This window comes from Notolabrus celidotus, chromosome 15, assembly GCF_009762535.1.
Source record: "Notolabrus celidotus isolate fNotCel1 chromosome 15, fNotCel1.pri, whole genome shotgun sequence".
Classification (NCBI taxonomy): Eukaryota; Metazoa; Chordata; class Actinopteri; order Labriformes; family Labridae; genus Notolabrus; species Notolabrus celidotus.
This window is the reverse complement of record NC_048286.1, coordinates 21933872-21955138: the sequence shown is the minus strand read 5'-3', so window position 1 is coordinate 21955138 and position 21267 is coordinate 21933872. Positions and strand designations below refer to the sequence as shown.

The following is a 21267-nucleotide window of genomic DNA, read 5'->3' as shown; positions in this document are numbered from 1 at the left end:
GAATCTACGAGACAATGGAGCTCAGGGACTCCAGAAAGGTCTATGGTTAGTAACTTTAATGGGACAGGCAGAGTTAAAGTAAGTGATGAAGGGGTTGGGGGGAAGAAGGTGAGCTAGGATCCCAGTGTCAGTGTGCCAGTTCCCCCGGCAGTCTAGGCCTATAGCAGCATGACAAAAGCTGGTCCAAGCCTGATCCAGCTTAACAGAATTCCATATTTCTATTTATTCTATTATTTAACTACTATTTTTTTTCTGAATGTAAAACTACCTCTGCTACTCACCACTGCACTATTATCATATTATTTTAGCCTGTACATATTAGTCATGCCTACTTGTTGTTGTTTTGTATTTATAGCAAATGTTATTGTTATTATATTTTTATTTTTATTTGTATGTTTTATTCTTATGCCTTGTACAAAGAGAGCACAGTTTACCAAGTCAAATTCCTTGTGTGTTGAAGCATACCTGGCCAATAAAGCTGATTCTGATTCTGATTCTGAAAAAGATACACCTTCAGGTGACGAGCAGTCCTTGAACTCACCATCAAAATTTGAGCCAATCGCGTCACAGCCGAACGCTGTGTTGTGGTAGAGTCAACCAATCATCACTCAGCCTGCGGAGTAAATGGACACTTAGCATCAGCTTCTCGCTCTGCTGCCTCCATGTACCGAGCTGCTCTTTTCGGCAACAAAGAAAACGTCGTTACATCTCTGAAACAGATGTAACACCGCTGGAATAACACTGCTGTCATCGGCGGAGAGGAGCAGAGGCCTCTCCCCTTCTTACATCGAAGAGGATTCCTCAGACTAACAGAGTAGTTTTGGAGACAAGCTGACTTTGTGTTCGGTGAGTGTTTCTGTGTTTACACCGGATGAGATGACCACAGGATGTGGAGCATTGGGTTATACAGTATATAGGCTAGTTGGATAACCGAGGTTTTTCTCTAAAAAAGTACCATCATTCCGTGTTCAAGCATTGATAGATATGACGGAAATTAATTACAACTCAAGGAAAAAATGAGTATTATGTCAAACTATTTTAATACATCGAATTTGTATGATTTGTTTGTTACACATGGTTTTCTCATGACATGTTGTTGTCCCCTAATTTTTTATCTATCTTCCCTCAGTAATTGGAGACTGAATCAATTTTGTTCTTTCAATTGAATGTGTTCAACTCTATGGTTCAAATGTGTTGTGAGGATGTCTTATTGATGTGCACAATGTGGTTGACAAATAGTTAATCAATCAAATATTTCAAATGCCATTTTTCAGCTTTTTATAGCAAACTACCACTACTGACAAAGTCCAAGTTATATTAACTTCAACTAAAAACTTTCCTTTCAGTAGTTAATGAACAATTTTTAGATTTTTGCAACACTAAAGTACAACTCCCAAGATTGTGTGACATCTGAAGGCATCCTGAGCCCTTACTGTGACACAGAGTTGTAAACAGTGGTGGACAGTAACACACTAAATTTACTTGAGTACTGTACTTAAGTACATTTTTTGAGTATCTGTACTTTCCTTGAGTATTATTTTTTGGGGGAACTTATTACTTTTACTCCACTACATTCAGAAGACAATTATTGTTCTTTTTACTCCACTACATTTCTATCAGTGCTCTAGTTACTCACTACTTTTGCTTTGAAGTCAGCTCATGAATTTACTTCTCTTTTCTGTAATCTGATCCCTAAGACAGTAAAATGTGTTTGTGTAGTTCTGTTTGTCTCAGTGGTTTAGTCATACCTGTATATTGTGCGTCTCCACAGTTGAACGTGGAGCAAACACAGAGCAAATTTCACTCAGATAAGGCAGTTCATTCAGAGGTGGTAATGATGGCTATAATTCTCCACTTGAGCACCCATGTCCATATCTTCAGCCCGTGTTAGAGGTTTTTGAAATGAAGAATGATACTTATCATTGAAATGTTCTCCCTTTTTCCCACTCTGCACAAATATATAAACATTCACAGTCCAACCTGAGAAAGCGTGTTTAGCTACATAAAGTTTGTTTCATTCCAGATGAACATTTCAAACTAAGTTGTCTGTGCTTGGAGTAACTTAGTGTCTGTTTTTATTCCATGGTATAGTTTTTAGAGATTTCAAGTAATGGGTTCTAAATAAACATAATGTAAGCGCATGTACTCCTATGTATTCTTGACTGCACTCATGCTTTGTGAGAATAAAATGTTTTGAGATTTTTTTTTAAAAAGTACTTTGAATACTTAAGTATTTTTAAAAGCAAGTACTTCAGTACTTTAACTCAAGTAATAATTTGACAGAGCAACTTTCACTTGTATTGGAGTAATATTTGACATGGAGTATCTATACTTTGAGTTAAGTAATGAAGCCGTGTACTTTGTCCACCACTGAGTTGTACATTAGAATTAAATATATCATAATATTTTAGTTTTCATTGCACAGAGAACAAGAAAATTTGTCCTGCATCTTCTGTACAAATGTAACATTCACTGACATTCCCTAAATGCACTCAAGCACACACTCATTCATATACCAACTTATAAAGAAAAAGTCAACATAAAGTGCTTAGAAAAGGATTTTTCATTTTTCATTTTTTCAAAGGCAGCTTTTTATTGCACAGTATGATGACATGCACATGATCATGCATTGCACAACAGCTGTAATCGCACATTGTCGCCCCCTTTTCTGTTAGTACTTTTCACTTGTAAGACCAAACGTGCACTGAGTTGTGATGTTGTTTTAAAGTGATAGCTCCAGGGTTTAGCTAGCTTTTCTCTGGCTTGTTGCCAACGTTAAAGACTATGAGACTGAAATATGCTCAATGTGCCGACAGATGTCAGATGTCGCTCAGTTGTTTTAAGAGTTAATAATGTCTGCTTATAAATTATTCTTGACTGGATCTCATTTGTGTAAAGTAAAAATGTTTCTCCTGGCAGTTATCACGTATCTCGGTGGCTTCCCCTTGACATTTACTCCGCTTAGATAGATTAGGTGACAAGAGAGCAGGTGGTAAGAGCAGCGAGAAGAGGAGAGAAAAGAAAAGTGAAGAGAGATGGAGACAGAAGGGTGGGAAGAGAGAAAGGTGGTGCACAGAGGGAACTCGTGCCCTCCTCACTTGTACCAGGTGCAGCGCCTCCTCATTTGGTTTGCTAACAAGCAACTGGCAAACAGATGTGTGTGTGTGTGTGTGTTTGTGTGTGTGTTTGTGTGTGTGTGTGTGTGTGTGTGTGTGTGTGTGTGTGTGTGTAGAGCATGTTTGGTGAAGTCAGCCAGTTGATGGATGACCTGTCGAGATAAGGGAGGAGGGATAGAGGAGGGAGTGCAGATTACACCGGTGACAGAGGGTCATTTATCTGTCTGCTGGATGAGACCAGCCGCTCACTACAGGAGATCAGACTGCTCACCGGCTTTGTCTCTTTTTTTTTTTACTTCCTTACTCTGCTTTTCTTGCTTTCACAACACTTCCCTTAGAGAGAAACTTATCTCACCACAATTTATCACATGATGAACTTTTTGACACTTCAGTTATTTCCCATCGCCCACTCTTGAACTGTCCCTAACACTTCAACTTCAGATGAAAATAACTTCTGCAGCCTTTACAAATCAACTCACATTTTTTAGTACCTTAACTGACAGCTTAAACCCTTCATCTGACATTTCAATTGCCTTTAATTCTGACACAAGGGACACTTCAACTTTTCTTGTCTTTGCCATCAACAATTTCAACTGAAATTTCTGTTCACAATTGGTCCATCAAATCAAATGATTTTATACTAACTTAATTCCCCAAATCCTGTGCTCAAGGAGTGTCAGGTTAAGCTTCTAATATGCCACATTATGTTTTAACTGCCCTGTTATGCTGCAAGATAAGATAAGATATCTTTAATGTCATTATTGCGGTTTAACAGTGAAATTTGTAAGGAGCAGTCCTCCAGATGCCTAAATAAGAAATAATAAACAATATAATTAAACTTGTAACTCTAAAAATATACACAAATAAACTGTATAAAATGTACAATAGGATAAAGGGTAAATGCTGTCATGCTCCAAACTCTGTGTTATGCTTACCGAAGCAACGTCATGCTACAAATCCCATGCTTTCCAGCTTTATGTGACAACTGTCTTTTTACACTATAAGCACCATTTAAGGCTAAAAATTCCCCCTTATTAAAAGCTACTTAATGCTAACAAATACAGTCTATCCATCAAGCGCAGTGTGCTTGAAGAGCCATTTAATGCTTTAAATGCTACATACTATTTTATGTTACAAATGCCACTTAATTCTATTAATGCTGTATTATGCTAAATGCAATAAATGCTACAACTACAACTAGAGTCTACAACTTCCCTCTATTATGAGGACAATGTTAGGTAAGAACAGCTGCTGTATGAAAGCCACTTTGTGTCCAAATGCACTTTATCCATTAAGGGCCATGTTATGCTATGAATCCCATTAATGCTAAAAACACCACTTTATGCAACAACACCACTTCTAGCTACAAACCCCCTTGATATGCTTGATATTGCCACTTTGTTTTACAAAAGTCCCTTTTTTCTACAAATGCCACTTTATGCTACTAAAGCTTTGTTTGTACTTCTTTTTTAAAACAATCTTTTTATTGGGTTTTGCTTTTAACAGAGGGCGGAATCAAAATTAATGTAGAAAAATACAGTACATTGCTACAAAAAGAAAGCCCCGCATTACACCTCGCAGTACCGATCGGTCCACAGTGAAGAAGGAGCAAGACAAACTCACTTTACCATTCTTCATACAAGTGCAGAACAACAGCAAAAACAATGAAGGAGAAATAGTGCCCCACATACCACTTCTCCCTACATGCTTTAGCTTGTCTTCAAACAGAGTAAGGACCAGAGCAAGTTCTTCACCTGTGCCAATATTTTTACACCTGTGGATATTCGTATCTTAGCAACCAGACACAGCCAAAGTGTTTCAGCCAAAGGACACTGTACCTACAAAGCTCCCTTAAGTGCTCCCGGCTGTTTCATCTGAGAGGAAACACTGGCGGACACACTGGCCTTGTTCTTTCAATTGCAGTTAAGTTGTTTTCGCCTCTTACTTCAAAAATTTGATACAAACCTGAGTATCAGTGCTGACATTTGTCTCATTTGAACTCCATGAAACAGTTCATCCTGACCCGACTTCATTTTAACCATTCATTTTTTGGTTTGTATTGGCAAAGTTGTGGGCAGCTGGTACCAGGCACTTTTTTGGTATAATACCAGTTTAGGTTTGCAGTGAATCAAGCTGATACTTAATGAATGGTCTGAGAAATCCATATCATCACTTGTGCCACAAGCGGCATACTGCGGAAAACCCTCCACTTTTCTTACATGTCAGTCATACAGTTATTTCACCTTTCTTTGAAAACCGCTGAAGAGAGATAGGAAATGTGGGGAAGTAAATGGCCGCAGGTTAGACAAGTCAAACTAGTGACCAGGGCGTTGAGGACCTTTGCCATTTTTCAATAAGCAAGGTGCAAGCGAGGCGTTCAAATCAAACGCAAATACTCATTCGCGCAAATGAATTACATGTAAAGTCAATGTAAAAACGTGAATAAGATGAGATAAGATAAGATACTCCTTTATTCGTCCCACAACGGGGAAATTCATGGAGTTACAGCAGCAAACAAGAAGGTGTACAGTACAAGAATTTCAACAAGAATATATATAGAAAAAAAAATGTCCATCAGAGACGACAGCTTTGCCATAATTCTCCTGTCAGCCACCACCTCCACAGGGTCCAGGACTGAGCTGGCCTTCTTCACCAGTTGGTTCAGTCTTGCTCTCCTGTATCCTGTCCGCCCACAGCAGGTGAAATCCTTCCAATGTGCCGTTCGTGTCCGGTGTTAGCTGTGTTAGCATGATAATACTCTGCCAGTATTCCCTCTGGTGCTGGGTTAGCTTGTCCACCTTATCGTAGATAGATCTTACATTCCCCATAACGGTGGGTGGAAGGACAGGTGGATGTCGTCTTTTCTTAGACACAAGTTCTGGTCTGGCGGCATGAATGACGCAAATTGGTCGGCTTGAATCATGTGATACGTCTAAATGACGCAAATGATTTCGGGGAATGACGCAATTTAAGCAAATTAAGACACAAATAATTTGCAAGAGCTGAAACTCTGAACTCCAGCGAATCTACTGCGCTGTGATAGCCAATCAGCATGCAGGTGCTCCGGTGACAAATGGTATGATGTATGGACCAGCAGTGGTTCAACTGGAATATTTAGGACAAATTGATTATATCTCTGTGCGGCTTCCCCAAACTTTGCTACACTACCTACTTTTTAATGGCTCAGGAATAAACAGGAGCTCACTTTGAGGAAAGCGAGTGAGGAGGTTGGATTATCTTGTTAATTGTGAAAAATGTTCTGTCCCTTGAATCCAGCTATCAGTGTTACTAGGAAGTTAGCTCTGCTCCCCTCTAGCATAACCGGCTTCCCCATTCAATGTACTCGAGCTCAGTTGATAACAACAGACTGGGGTGGTGTTGGAACCACTGCCCCTCTCGCGAAAATTTGTGTCTTGGGCACTCGTGTACATCATTTGCTCGAATAGCACTATCAATGCAACTGCTTTGAAATCGGCTAAGAATCCTGCCTGAGGTACTAAATGCAGTTGAAACTAACTTGTTTAAAACACTTGATACCAAAAGCATTAGCCATATCAGGCAGTGGAAACAAGGCAATACCTAAGAAATTCAAAATTTGTCATTTAAATTTTTGATCCATCTCAATTTTAGCTTCTTTAGGCATTTTAGTGGGAATAACAAAGCATTTAAAGAAAACACTCCCACCCGTCTACTCCTAGCTCATTTCAGCTAAGCACAGATCCAAATTGCAGCTTTTCCGTGTCTTGATATAAATACTTTATATTTTTATCCTTTCAGATTGCCCCAGCTGTCTCTCTCCCTTTCTGTCTTTATTATCAGTTTTTCCCTGCATTTTTAAAAATCTTGTCTTGTCCCCCTTTATCCCTCCAGAGGGACTAATAAGCAGCATTATGAGTCAGTGAGTGGAGAAAAGCAGATGGGATTCAGCTTGGAGGCCAGATAAGGGTTTTTAACTTGGCTCCGTCTTATCACACCCTGTCACTCGTACTTAAAGTGAACAGATACTGCCTGATGTTATGTATGGAGTGTTTAAAATCCTCAGAATGATATAATGGAAGATCAGCTGGAGACACGCTGGAGTAATCCCAGTAATAAATAATGCCATCACATGACAGATTTGAATGCAGTGATGCAGAGATGGGTGACTTTTGCAGGCAGTTCATAAAGGCAACAACCATGAAGCAGTTGACTCAGTATCATTGAGCATTAATAAACATCTTGGTTGCATGGTTGGTTTTAGTTAGATTATAGGCCAATTCTTCTCCAGTCATTAGGCTTTTATTTATTCTTTTTATCTCTTCAATGACAAGTGTCACCATGCTTAGCAACACACAAGGAGATCTGGTGATAAGACAGGAACAATTGAAGTCCTTATGAGCTGCTTTGAATCAGCCATTATTATTTTAAAGGACTTGATTCCACCACCTCCCCCACTGTGTTTGTCGTACACCACAGCAGAGAAACAGGTTCTTAAGGAAGCAGGCTGAAAGATCTGAACCTGTGATGACTCAGATTAGATTAAAATAAAGGCACAAAATAGATCTTAAGGTTTTTTGATTGTCATATTTTGATAAGCTTGAGCAAAATGTTAGATTGATGCTTTGAAAGGATTTTAATCCATTTATGTATCTATCAGGGGCTGCAACTGGCAGTCAATTGTATTATTCAATAGTCCTTAATAATTTAGTAATGGCTTATTTTCACTGACTAGCTGTCCAAAATACAATTACAAAAACATCCATACATTGCCAAATTTAGCAACGGTAGAGCTGTGGCTTAATTGTTTGTTGATCTGTTATCTAGTTGGTCGACATCTTTGCACATATATTCATAACTGGATTCACCTCATTACGTTCATTTGTTCAGTTTGTTTAGTCTATAAAAAGTCTATGAAAAGTCCCAGACTCAAAGATTATTGCGTATCTGACAAATTCTCACATTGATGATTAATCAATACTCAAACTATTTGGGAATGACTGTTCTATCAACCAGTTGATCAGTTAGCCTATTAGTTATCAAAGTGTTAAACCTAAATGATTATTAAACTCTTATTAGGCTGTCAGGCTTCTTTAATAAGTCTCTAATTTCTAAATCATTTTTTGGTACATGTTTAAAAACTATGAATACTTTTAAGCCATATAGAGGGAAATCCGAAAGCCCTGGAAAGGAATCTTACCATAAACCTAACTATTAAATCATTACATATTTTATTTTATTATTTTTTCCATTCATGTTGAATTGTATGTGAATTTTACTGGATGGTCTTTTGTTTTTTTTAAGTTATATTTTTGGGCTTTTTGCCTTTATCGACAGGACAGCTGAAGAGTGACAGGAAATGTGGGGAGCAGAGAGTGGGGGAAGACGTGCAGCAAATAGTCGACCGGCCGGGAGTTGAACTAGCCACCTCTGCGACTATAGCCTCTATACGTGGGGCGCTTAGACTGCTAGGCCATCAGCGCCCTTGGATGGTCATTTTGCGTAAAATTAAGCCAAACTTTGGACCGCTTCTGTCTCCTGTCTGCCACAATTGCTTCCTGGACCCCTTGGTTGTCATTCACGCTGACTGGTTTTCGCGATGCATGACGTCATTGCTTTGCAAAGTACATGGAAAATAATGGAAGGCATTGATAAGGGAACTGAAAAGCAAAATTATGCCAAGGAGTAACACAGCGGCAACCTCAAGTCTTAAAATATGAAGCCCATTCGGAAGTGTCATAAACTGCAAATCATCAAGCGTCCGCTTGAGGCTGGCTGCAGAAACACCGGAAGCCACATAGACACCAATTCTGTAATAATAAACATGTTTACAACCTGGTCCAAAAGTTATTTAGGTCTTAGTAGCTAATTTCTCTATCTGCACCAAGCGGCAACCTCCGGTCTAAAAATATGAGTCCAATGCGGAAGTGCTAAAAACTGCAGTTCATCAAGGATCCGCTTGAGGCTGGCTCCGGAAGTACCGGAAACCACATACACACCAATTCAAAAAAGCTGATCTTTACAGCAGAAATAAACATGTTCACAGCCTGGCGCAAGAGACGAGTTAAGGCTGGATAGCTCATTTCTAGATTGGCACACACTGTAGGGTGTGTGTGAATTTTTTTCTAACAAAAATATTGAGATTACGAGTCTTCCAATGAGAGGCACAGCTTACTTGATTGACAGGCGGGAACACTGTAGCTGTTGGCTAGGAGGCTCAAAGCCTGCCTCGTCACAATTACTTGACAGCAGCAATATGGCTGCCGACAATGATTGGTCTCAAAACAGCGCTTCAGAAACAGATGGGTGACGTCACCGATACTACGTCCATATTTTATACAGTCTATGATTGGCACACATTGTACGGGGGGTGAATTTTTTAATAACTCTGTATTTTCGAAGATATTAAAATTACGAGTTTTGCCCAAATAAGGACATGGCTGACTGGATTGACAGGCAGGAACCCTGTAGCTGTTAGCGAAAAGGCGGAAGGCCCGCCTCTTTACCTCACACTAGCTCGGACAGAGTTAGGTTGTGTTCAGCATTACCAATATGGCATGTCTGCTGATGATTGGCCTCAAAACAGTGTTCAGGAACAGTCGGGGGACGTCACGTCCATTTTTGTATACAGTCTATGGGAGTAACAGAAGAGTAGCTGTCCTATATTGAACAGGCTGTATAAAAGGGGCTCATTTTAGCATGCTAGTCTATCTTAGAGCATCACTTTGACTAAGTTCAGCCTCAGAGAGCTGTTAGCATGCCTTTAGCCTCATGTTCTCTAACTCTAAAAGATGGAAGCCTGCATGAAGGTCTCTCTATTTGTCTCTTTGTCTGTCCACCACTCTCGCCGCTCTAGCTTAGTCTTGGTCATTTATATTTCTCTGTCCTTGGACAGCCACGTGAATATATGTGCCTTTGACTGGCAGATGGAGCTGGGATGGATTTATATTCAGCAGCCTTTTGTAAAGTCACTGATAGATTGCTGAGCTTACAAAATGCACACAGGCACATTCAGGGTCAGGCACACACACACACACGCACACACACACACACACACACAAACACCCACGCAGATGTCACTCAAGGAAAACGGCACTACAGACATGACATCAACTGCTGTAGAGGGAACAGAGGATGAGGATAATATATTTCCAGTTTGAAGGTAAATGGTTTTCTCTTAATTCATCTGTGATGTTGTTTGCAGCTGTACATGTATCTCCTTGTGTTTTCGCTCGCTCGTTAGTTTGTCAGGGCGAAGATGATGCTGCTTGTCATCACCTTGTCATCCTTTGTGACATGCATCAGTTTTTTTTAGGGATTGCGGTAGTGAGTCATGTTCAGGCAGGTTCCCTTGGGTGAGGGAACAGGGAACATGAAATCATTAGTGCTATGACAAATAGACCTTAGTTATGTCATCTCATTGTGTCCCATCATGTCACAAATCATTTAGCTCCCCATCGCTTCCAAATGATTTTGTCTGACATCTTGTCTGATCTGATGGAAACTTTTCTCCAGCAATTTCTCAGTTTGGCAGGCAAAGAGAGCTGGATAGATGAAGCTCATTTGCATATAGATGACATCAGTGTGTGAGGTGAAATGCTCATTTTACCGTTTTTAAGCTGATTCAGTTTGTGTTTGTTTTTGTGTGTGATATTGAAGTGCTTTGGTCTCTTTTGTGTGTGTATCAATTAGGGATGTCAATTAGGGGAGAACGGTGTTGGTTGTCACATGGGTTGGTAGGCACACTCGTTATATCTCACCTCCAGAATGCACTGTCTCTCAAATTAGGGTATGGACATTTCTAGAATTAGGATCAGAGCTCACCTACATAGTCTTCTCTGGAGTAAGACAGCTGAACTTGAGGTGAGAGGACTTTTTGTGTTTTTCATGTCAAATTGCAAATATTCAGCTCCTCAGTATTTTTCTTCTAGGCTTTTAAACGATGGGTTTATAACAAAACAAGTGTTACCCTTACAAAGTGTGAGGGGAAAGCTATAATTTAGATTTTTATTAGCTAGCTAAGTAGTTGTTAGATGGTTGTTAGCCTTAATGCTAGCAAAAAAATCCAGTTGGGGTTGGTTGTCACATTCTCTTTGGGGTTGGTTTTCACATGTAACAACCAACCCCTATGTTGGCAAAATCATGCATGGTGAAATTAGTTGGAGTGCGCGGACCCTACATTTGCCATCACTGTAACTCAGACAATGACTACGTGTAGCCTAGTTGAGTCGGCCATTATTGTTAGTCCTATTTGTTTTGTTCTTTATGTTGTTATATAGGCTGGCCTAAAGATGTGTTTCCTGTTCATGTTCCTTGCTCATTTTATGTTAAAATGCATTAAGTTATGTAGGCCCATCACTTGTCAGTGCAATTAAACTTTTAAATTTAGTTCTGCCTTCTTGCCTTTTTAAAAATATTTTTCCCATTGAAATACCATTGTGACCACCAACCCCATAGTGTGTGACAACCAACCCCATAGTGTGTGACAACCATCCCCGTGATGGGGTTGGTTGTCACAATGTGTCAGAATGTCTTTGATAGTTAATTGCCTCTTTGTTACAATGAGTTGGAAAATGAGAGGGATACACATTTCAAGCCAACACCTTGCGCTTCAATTTAATGTAGGAATGACTATTGAAAGATGTTTTGATGATGAGCAATCATCAGAACAGTTAAGAGTGTGACAACCAACCCCGTTCTTCCCTATTAATTGAGTATAGATTAATTGATTGTTAGGACCTTACTCAAACAAATATTTTTATTTCAATTTCATATCAAGTGGAACAAACATCATGTGCTCTCATATTTCGTTCAGCTATCAGGGAGGTGTTTTAAATTTAAAGCATGTTTCGATGTGAATCAGCTGACTACAGGTGTTGCGCACAGCGGAGATGCTCAGCTTGGGGCTGTGGCTGAGTGACAAGTCTCCACGAGCGCTTTTTTTTTCTGCCGCCGGACTGATTATGACCCGGTTACGCTCCTGGCTGACACCTGACCGCGTACACATGCTTATTTTTTTCAATAAGAACGAGTAGACAGAAAACTGGACACTGTGAGTCTAAAATATGTTTCTGTTCAGTTTTCTTGTTGCAGAAAATCCACATGTTGTCATCTGAGCCTTCAATTTTATGACTGTATGTCTGCGGAGGTTATGAACCTCCCATGTTGATATTCAGGGTGTTAAACATTTTGAACACCTCAATACGATCCGTAGCTACTCAATGCTGTCAGTTATATACAATGTGTCCTGTAGGAAAATTTGATTCAGGGGAAAAAACGCATTTGGCATTCTTTTTGACATGGAAAACCTTTACGTGTTTTTTTTTTATGATTAATTGATAATTAATCGTTAACATTTTCAAAAATAAATCACAGAAAATACTTGAAATTCACATCTCTAGTATCAGTGCTAGGTCACCATGTGTCAGTGAGGCTGCTCTGAATACGCTGCAGTCTCCTGGTGATTTCATATTTTCCAGGAGACTCCCTGATTGCTTTTCCTGTTGTATAAAATCAACTGACTCATCCTGGAATGTAAAGTGAGCATGTGATTGTTTTGTAACTTTTTGAAATTGCAAAGAAATGCAATGTGATGCTTGCTCAAATAGTGTAGAATCTGCCATGGTATACTCTGGATAAACAGCAAATATCCTGCTAGAGATGTTTAATTCTTAGTCTGCCGAAGAGAAACAACAAAAGCCTTTCCTGCTGGAGCCTCTCTTTGAAAGCCTTGAAGCGTTCTCATGTTTCATCTCTCACTGTTTTTGTAACAGGAATCCTGGCTCTCCTCTCCAGCTATTTACTTATAAATCCAAAAATAGAGCAGACAGCACTGCAAGGGCTGCTTACCACACATAATATTTGCGACAATATTAGATGTGACATTAAATTTGTCCTCAGGCTTTAGAGGGAACGGAGTGAAATCTGTGCTGAGGTGCTTGTGGGAAACCCAGCCGGTGACACTTTATTGTAGTGTAACAAACCTGAGAGCTGCTCATTCGTTTTGAACAATGATTGGTTTTAGAACTATAAAACATGTCACTAAAAACTGAGGAACCATAAAGTAAATGCATATGGATACATACATTTATGCACAGATTCTTCAATGGCATTTAAGGAAGCAGTCTTCCTTTTTACTAGGGATTGGAACCAAATTCAGTTCAATTAAAGGTGTTGTGTGTTGCAATTAGCTGCATTGAGCAGTAAAGACTGGGTAGAAATAGAATAGAATATTCAGAAATATTTTTTATTTATTTATACTCCCTTAAATATGAAAACTGTGGGTTCCATCCCACGGAGGTCGCAATGTTGCACCACCATGTGTCTACTGTAGCACAGAATGGACATCCAAGTAACATCTACTACTACTTTTCATCTCATCACTATCATCGCCGCTCTCTCTCTCTTTCTCTTATTCTCCTCTATCCCTCTTTCCAACCCCAACTTGGTTGAGGCAGATGGCCGTCTAACAAGAGTCTGGTTCTGTTTGAGGTTTCTGCCTGTTAAAAGGACGTTTTTCCTTGCCGCTGTAACTTGCTAAATACTGCAGGGTGCAATGCTCATGTTGGATTAAGATTAGATCAGACTGAGTCCTGTCAGTAAGAGGGGACTGGATCGTATCCTGTCTTGATGTTGGGTCTTTGTTGAAAATTTAACATGGAGTACAGTTTAGACCTGCTCATATGTAAAAGCGTCTTGAGATAACATTTGTTGTGATTTGGGTGTATTTAGAATGAAGATTGATTGATTGATTGATGCACGTTTTTGTATTTAGTGAGTGGTTGTGCGGAATGCACAGGTTGGAAGATGAAGAAAAAAAATAACTTGATGGAAGTTATTCACAGGATCGTTTTGTCCTTGAAGGCAACCGTGACTTCTCCAATGGGAGGGGTGAGCAAAGGAGTGTTTCAATCTAGAATTTGACCACTAGATATCTCTAAAGATTCCCATTTCGACACACTGTACCTTTGAGAACGTAGTCACCACATTCCTAAAAACTCAAAAATCAATCATTTTGAGCCTATCAGCCAGTTAAACTAGACACAGCCTACATACAACTTTATCCCCATTTCATACGTCAAAATCAAGCGGCAACCTCCGGTCTAAAAATATGAGTCCAATGCGGAAGTGCAAAAAACTGCAGTTCATCGAGGATCCACTTGAAGCTGGCTCTAGAAGTACACCACATACATGAATAAAACATGTTTACAGCATGGTACAAAAGACGAGTGTAGTCTGGATAACTCATTTCTAGATCGGCACACACTGTACGGGGGGTGATTTTTTCTGACGCGGCAAATTCGGAGATATTGAGATTACAAGTCTTCTAATAAGAGGCACAGCTGACTTGATTGACAGGCGGGAACACTGTAGCTGTTGGCTAGGAGGCTTAAAGCCCGCCTCTTTACGTCACAATCACTTGACAGCACAAATATGGCTGCCGCCGTCGACTGGCCTCAAAACGATGGATGACTTCACGGATACTGCGTCCATATTTTTTACAGTCTATGGTCAAAATACTGTGAAACCACGCCATGCTACTGAATGCCATCTAACATCTGTATGGGTCTACATCCTGTATAGCGGAGCATTATATAAGTATGCAATGCTACAGCCCCGGCTATTAGTGGATGGATGCGCTACGTACCAACAGTGGAATGCTCATGCTTTTGTATGATCTTTATATACCTTCTACTCGATAGATATTCCTGTGTGAAGTAAAGTAAGCAAGTCAGCTGTCCACACCAGGCACTGTTCACTTTGCCTCCATTACACCTCTGATTTATCAATGCTGGCATGCATTTGGAATCTATTATTATTTTGATTTCTTTTTTTACCCAGTAGAGGAGGTGGAGTAATCAAGCAACAGTCACACTGTTAACAAGCTGTCTTCTGCCTTCCCTTCTACTCTGTTTATTCAGATTAGCTGTAAACACCTCTTTGTTTCTGTGTTTCTAGGTCAGACAACACATCATTCCAACTGGTTAGTTCGAAGCAAACTGAGACCTTTGAGATTAGCATTTATCATCTGCATATTGCCGTGTTCTGAATATACAGAATGAAGGAAAGACGAGTTAGAAGTGCATTACTGGATTATGACAAGCTGTTGTAGTATTGTAGCTTCGACTTGCTAAATCACCTGAGGAAAAGCTTTTACCCAACAGACCTGTAGAAAATTAGATCAGTCAGTAGTGGGTCCAATCCTGATGTCAGCCTTAGTTTGTTTGTTTTTTCGCCCACTGTTACTTGGCTATACCCCGAGCCAAATGGGAATCAATTCAGGGATTCTGTTTTTTGAAGCTGTCATAAAAAAAGGGATAACCGACTATTGATTCTGACTGCTTGGACTGTTGAGTCTTAAGTGATTTCTACTCCCAGCTGTCGAAAAGAATTTCCTCTTTATCACTCCACCTCTTGACATCCATCCACCTTTTTGTCAGTGTACGATTCAGGGCTCTCTAAATACACAGCAAACAGTAAGTATGCTGGATACTTCCAGTAGAATTGCCTGTGCTTGATTATGGCGATGTTGTGTAAATGTGTGCTTCATCCAGCTGCCTACAGACCTTGGTTCTTGTCTACAACTGTGCTCTGAGGTTTATCACTGGTTGTAGCCGCCACACCCACCACTGCGAACTATACGTTAAAGCTGGCATGCCTTCGTTAAATGTAAGGAGGTATACACACTGGATGACTCTGGTTTATAAGGCTCTTCTTGGCTTGGCTCCTACTTATTTATACACTTTTCTTCAGGGAACTGGAAGCCGTTATGCCCTATGTTCAAATGATATTTTGTATCTTTCTACTCCTCGTGTTCGAACTGAAACAGGAAAAAAAGCATTCAGTTTCTCTGCCCCCTCTGCTTGGAATGCCCTCCAATCTGAACTGAAACTGTCAGCATTTGTTTCATTGGAAGCTTTCCGCTCCATCTTAAGAAAACGACAACGGAAATCCTGCGAGCAGTGCCTGTGTTCTTAAATTGTTACTGCGAAATAACTTGTGCACTTTATCAAATTGCTTGTATTTTATATTTCAATGTTTGTTGTACTATGACGTGTGTTGCTGCCTCTCTTGGCCAGGTCACCCTTGTGAAAGAGGTCTTGGATCTCAATGAGTCTTTTATCTGGTTAAATAAAGGTTGAATAAAATATCTATATATATATAATTCTCCAGCAGTGAGCTCTCCAAATCAGATTAAGCTACTCTTTATACAATAAAAGTAAAAAAAAATCAAAGCTTTTGTTTCTAGTGAAACCTTGTTCTTCACACCAAACCAAACCTGTGAAATATCTTGTCAGAAATAATCTCAGGCTTTCCAAGTTTGGACAACAGAGCTGCACACCACCATTGATACCTCTAACACTAATGGACAGCCTGTTTAGAAACGTGTGAGGGCATTTCCTCTTCTGCCTCCCACTCTCTCTTTCTTTTACCCTCTTTGTCTCTTTCTGTCTTTTTTCCAGCCATAATTACAGAGCTCATGAAAGCGTTTAGAGTCTCATGAATATTTAGATCTTGGAGGGGAAGTGTCAGGGGAGACCCATGTGTGTGGCTGGTCTGCCCTAATTATAGAGATAGACCTCCACACAGCCACTCTTACACTCCCCACACACACACACATACACACTCTTACACTTAAAATGAGGGAGCGAGGCCAGCAAATAATCAAAAGCGCACGCACACACACACACACACACACACACACACACACACACACACACACACACACACACACACACACAGACACACACACACACACACACACAGACGCACACACAAAAGAAAGATAATAATAACACAGCTGGTTGTAGCTTGCAGCTGGTACTTTCTGCTCCCTGTTGTCATAGTGAGCTAATGATGGACACGAGGCAAGCTGATTAGCTAATTGTGTGCATGCGTGTGTGTGTGTGTGTATTTTAACATCATGTCATGCAAAGTCATGGCAGGAGTGAACAGAAATGTGACTCACATGCTCTATGACGGACAGCATCGAGTCAAAAGGGCGGAGCTGGGGTTATGCTTTTCAGCTGTAGAAAACTGTAGAGGAAGGAAAGAAGAGTGCATGGCAAGAACTTTTCAGAAACACAACATTGATGTATAAACCACGGCAAAAAGAAGGATGGAAGCCGAAAGAGCAAAGAAGAGGGATAAAAGAAGCACAAGGATGGGATAAAAAGTGAATGATTAATATAAAAGGGAGGATACACAGGAAGAGCAATCAAAGATGGTGGGCAGATTCAGAGAGGGAAAGGGAAGAAAAAGAGGGTGTGTAAAAGACGGATGAAAAGAAGGTGAGAAAGAAGCAGTCAACAGAGACAAGGAGGTGAGAGGAGAAGAGGTTTGCATTATGAAGGAGGCTTGTATTGTAATGAGTCATTTCAGAAAACATGGAAGCTTGTGAAAACAAGAGGGAAAAGAGAGAGGTGGAAGAAAGATGAGAGACCTTAACAGCATGTATGAGGAGGAGAAATCGTAACGTTTCACTGCAGATGTTGATGATGGTGTGTGTAAAGGTGAGAAGTGAGGGTGGTTTATTCAAACATATACCATGTTTAGTTCCAGAATAGGAGAAAGATGATCATTTAAATGATTCATGGCCACACTGAGGTGTACATACTGTGTTTTAAAAATTCATAATGCACACACGCTGACGGTGGGTTCAGGGTTTAAAAAAGGCCCCTCAGGCTGTATTCACATTAGCATGTGTTACTACAAGATCACAGAAGTTGGCTGCACCAGTTTGCCTCAGGTATTAAATCACTGAATAACTAATGCATAGAGGGATTACAAATTAGAGTAAAAGCTAATATTAGCATTCTCCGAGTACAGTTTCGGGCATCTTATAATCTTGTCAATCTATTAAAGTACAGCATCTGTGTTCTTGGTGATCGAAGTCTGGTGTCCAATCGTATAAGGGGTAGCATTTCCACTTGGCATTTGAGCACACTTTACTTTTAAACAATAAGTCTGTGTGGAGAATGAAAGAGGCAGAACCTGTCTGCTGTAATCCAAATCTTTAACCCTTTGGCTATAACCTATAGAGTTTCTAAAAAGATGGATGATGTGTCAGCTCCCTAAATGTGTAGCCAAAACATTTCAAGATCGCCCTGCTAACTGGCTGCATATGTTACAAAGACTGTGAGATTAGCTCAATTAGCATAAGGGGTAAGACAGCAGTACTCTGGTGGATAATACTTTGGTAAAAATATCTGAAAAACAAGCCACGCCTCATGTCAGACAAAAGCGATATAAACCCCAAATTTAATGGATCTGTAATCTAGAGATACACGAACTGACACGAATGCCACATTGGAAGGATTTCACCTGCTGTGGGCGGACAGGATACAGGAGAGCAAGACTGAACTAACTGGTGAAGAGGGCCAGCTCAGTCCTGGACCCTGTGGAGGTGGTGGCTGACAGGAGAATTATGGCCAAGCTGTCGTCTCTGATGGACTTTTTTTTTTCTATATTCTTGTTGAAATTCTTGTACTGTACAGCTTTTTGTTTGCTTCTGTAATTCTATGAATTTCCCCTTTGTGGGATGAATAAAGGAGTATCTTATCTTATCTCTTATCTTATCTTAGAGTGCTTCAGAAGCCATCACACTGCTGTAATGATACACCTCTCTAGAGTTGTTCTGTGACTCAAGCAACATAGGAATTTTCCAATCTGTCTCACAAATGATGGTTACAACAAGGTATTAGAAAAGACAATATTGGATGTATTTATGGAACACCAAGGATCCAGTCTGTCCAATAAAGAGCCTGACCTAGTGACTGTTGTCTAACAGCAAAAACATTAAGCCTTTTTTTCCCCCACACGTCGCCTTTGTTTACAGCTGAAGCAACTTGATAAGCTAGAATGGAGATGGGTTGAGTGATGATGCCTTAAAGCAGATTGTAAGTCGTGCATGCAGCCCAATATCTGTCTGTAGCATAGACTGTATAAATAATGGACGTAGTATTTGTGACGTCACCCATCTGTTCCTGAGCGCTGTTTTAAAGCCAATCGACGGCGGCAGCCATATTGGAAATGCGGAACTCAACCAGGCACAGTGTGACGTAAAGGGGCGTAGTTTCTGCCTCCTAGCCAACAGCTATGTGTTCCCGTCCGGGAGTCAAGTCAGTCATGTCCTTATTTGGGCAAAAACTTGCAATCTTAATATCTTCTGAACCGCCAGGTTAGAAAAATTCAACCCTCGTACAGTGTGTGCCGATAGAGAAATTAGCTACATAGAGCCAAGCCGTTTTTTGAACCAGGCTGTAAACATGTTTATTAATGCTGCAAATATCGTCTTGTTTGAATTGGTGTTTCTGCAGCCAGCCTCAAGTGGATTCTCGATGAATTGCAGTTTGTAACACTTCCGCAATAGCTTCATAGTTTGAGACCGGAGGTTGCCGCTTGGTCTGTAGAGGTTCATTTAAAAAAAAGGGGAAAATTGGGGTTTGCCTGTTTTGTACCCTGTATACGTATAGACACTAACCAAAGCAAATCAGGTACAAATGGTGTCACTTTTCTAATTGTTTTTCTATTTATATGCAGAATCTGCAATTAGTGCACATGTTAAAAGAATTGCTCTTTCACAATGGCTTTCTAGTGCTCAGACCATTTATAGCAATTTACATGCCACATTCACAAATTCACACACACATCACATCACATTCACAAACTAATGGCACAGGCTGCCTTGCAAGGTGCCAATCTTCCCATCTGGATCTAATCTGGCCCATTTACACGCACACACATACACACTGATGGGACAGCCTTCAGCAGCATGTTTGGCTGCATCCTGCCTCAGAACACTTTGATATACAGAATGAAAGAACCAGGAAGCAAACAGCCACTCTTTATTTTACCAGAGGAATCCTTGCACCTCTTGAACCCAAGTCATACTGCCCCTGTTATGACCAATCTACTTGATGTGTCTTGTCAGAATAGTAGTAGATTGTATTCCCAATGCCCATATATTTGAATCAGATGGATTAACTTCTTCCAGTGAAGGTGAATTTACATCATGTGAAGACCAAATAAAGCATCAAGCAAAAGGAGTTCTGGATGAAAATGTGTCAGATTTTTGTGTTGCATCCAGACGTTACAGTAAAGCTTATATCCATGACTCGACTTGTTGCTAACTGCTCCGTCCTGTTAATGTCTGCGTCAGTCTGGGAACTTCACCAAGCTTTTAAATGCTGTGGTCATGACAGAAGATCAGAACCGTCTCACCGACACCATGTGTGTGCTTTCATCAGACCACTTCACAGCTCTGTGAGTGGAAACCAGACCAGCAGCTCACACTGTGAAGGCATGCCGCCTCAGTGACACACACACACAGAGAAACATAGTCACAAGCGCACACACACACAAACACCACCTCCAGTAGAATCAGTATGAACACAGACACAAACCCACGTGTCAGAACCACTTAGAACAGACCACAGTTTGATGAGGTGGGTCTGGAAGATGTTTTAGTGTGCATGTGTGTATGAGTGTGTTTGCCTGGGATAATTGGTTCGTAATCACTAAGTCACATTATGGCAATCACTATTCATCTTCCCACTCTAGACAACCACTGCAGAACACCTGCTTATAATGTCAATTAGCAACTGCTTGTGTGAGTAATTTTGCTTGTTTGTTTGTTTGTGTGTGTTGAGCTGCCAGTGAATTTTACAGAAAGGTGGCAGAAATAGTGTATTTGTTTTTACATTATACTTTGTTTCCATGTGTGCAGTATTGAAATGATGACAAGCTTTTGTGAGACTGCTTTTGAAGTCAATCAATCAATCAATCTTTATTTGTATAGCGCCAAATCACAACAAACGTTATCTCAAGACGCTTTTACAAACATAGGAGGTCTAGACCACTCTATGTCAAATTATGAACAGAGACCCAACTTCAAGACAGGGTAAGACTCAGTCTGACCTCACCTTAATCCATCATGAGCATTGCACATCGCAGTATTTAGCTAGTTACAGTGGTGAGGAAAAACTAGAGGGGAGTAAGAGAGAGAGGTGATAGTGATGAGACGAGTCGTAGAAGCTGTTGCCGCTGGAGTCCAGCACGTCCGTATCAGCTGGAGTCCAGATCGTCCAAGTGTTTTTGGGGATCCTCAGAACACTTTCTGGCTGAAGTTTCTGATGGACTGAAGTAGGGCTGGGCGATATGAAAAATTATGTTA

The 21267-nt window shown here is 40.3% G+C and overlaps 1 protein-coding gene across 1 annotated transcript in view; it reads left to right on the top strand.

Moving 5' to 3' along the window:
• Window positions 1-604: 604 nt before the first annotated feature.
• LOC117827342 (SPRY domain-containing SOCS box protein 4-like) overlaps window positions 605-21267 on the top strand; it is an 89909-nt gene continuing 69246 nt past the window's right edge. Inside the window, exon 1 of the mRNA XM_034703899.1 lies at window positions 605-846. The gene's annotated coding sequence lies outside the window, so the exon portion shown is untranslated. The remainder of the gene's footprint in view (window positions 847-21267) is intronic.